Below are 1688 nucleotides of genomic sequence, written 5' to 3'. Positions count from 1 at the left end.
GCCCGGCTATTTTTGGGTTGTAGTTGTCATTGCTGTTGAATATCCCCACCAGCTCTGGGTGTGTGTGGCTGGTGCCCTACCCACTGAGCTATAGACACAGAGCCTGAAGTGGAGAGTTTTGATGCTGAAGCTTCTAGGTTAGACCTGATCCACAGTGGGGAAGTTTGGATACCCTGAAGGCTCCCTGTCCTGGTTGTTTGCTATATGGGCACCCACCTTCTCTCCAGTAGAAGAGGGAACCACCTGCTCCCCCCTCAAAACCTATCTCAGCACCCTGGCCTAAGGGAAGCCTGGACCTGGCTTGATCAGCTTGCCCTGACAATGTTCAATCAGTTTTAGAAAAATAACTGCCATGCCTTTAGCATCAGGCCTATGAAAATCCAATGGGACTCCATCTATGTGGTGGTGGTGTAAAAAGAGAACTGGATGCAGAGGTAGAAGACCAAGGGTGTAGTCCCAGCTTTGCACCTGATGTCTGATGTGTCTGTGTCTGTGGCCAGGTCACTTTTCCCCATGAGCCTGACTGTAAGATGAGGAAGTTGGGGAAAATCTCCATGATCTCTCCTACTTCTGAGATTCTGCTAGTCTATGGGGTGATGTCACCAGTGGTAACAAAGATCTGATAAGCTGCCAAACCCTCTGGGAGAACTTAGAACCCTTCCTTTTTTGAGACAGATTTTTCACTCTGTACCATGGCATCATAGTTCACAGCAACCTCAAACTTTTGGGCTCAAGTGATCCACTCAAGTAGCTGAGATTACAGGTGCCCACCACCATGCCCAGTTAGTTTTTTCTAATTTTAGTGGAGACAGAGTCTTTCTCTTGCTCAAGATGGTCTCAAACTCCTGAGCTCAGGTGATCCACCCACTTCAGCCTCCCAGAGAGAGTGCTAGGATCATAGGCATGAGCCACCATGCCTGGCCTTAGACAGGAGTCAGGGGTGCCCAGCCTCCTTCTTGGCCACATGTGTCCAGGTGATAGAGAACACCCACGAGCATGGCAGCCAGCAAGGTTCTCAGGGATGGGGGAATGTTCCAGCTGGCTCTCCTGTTTCCCCACGTCTCCTCACTTTTGAATAGTCATGTTGAAATGATGACCTAAAACTCCACACCATGTGGTATTAGGTCCCACTGTACATGTTGGAAGCACTGGATTGGAACAAACTTGAAGGCAACAGGGCAGCTAGCTGCTACCACTTCCTCCAGCAGAACCGTCTCAAATCCTTTAGCAGAGAGTTCGCTCCATTCTTCAGATCTTTGTGAGAAAAGCTCTCTATTTGTCCCTCATGTGATGTTTACAAGCCCTTGATGTTGAGAGCTTGCCAGAGGAATAGGACACAGTTGAAATATTATTTTAAAATTTGCTTATATAGGTACTTGGTGCAAAATTCAAAACATACAAAAGGATATTCAAGGTGAAGTGAGTCTTCCTCCCACTCCACATCCAGCCTGTTGTCTATTCTCCAGAGGCAGCCACTTTTTACAGATTGTTGTATAGCTGGTCAAAGATATTCAAATGCATTCATAGGACTTTCCATATATGTTCCTATTTTTTTCTTTTTACAAATAGTAGCACCATACACACTGTCAATTTTTTCTGTTAAGGCTATGTTTTGGAGCTCTTTCATTTTAGTACCTGTGGAGCTGCCCCATTCTTCTTTAATAGCTGTACCGTATTCCATTGTACAG

This window comes from Otolemur garnettii, unplaced genomic scaffold (assembly GCF_000181295.1).
Source record: "Otolemur garnettii isolate 467f Iridium unplaced genomic scaffold, OtoGar3 scaffold00002, whole genome shotgun sequence".
Lineage (NCBI taxonomy): Eukaryota > Metazoa > Chordata > Mammalia > Primates > Galagidae > Otolemur > Otolemur garnettii.
The sequence above is the reverse complement of the archived record's forward strand: the minus strand, read 5'-3'. Positions refer to the sequence as shown.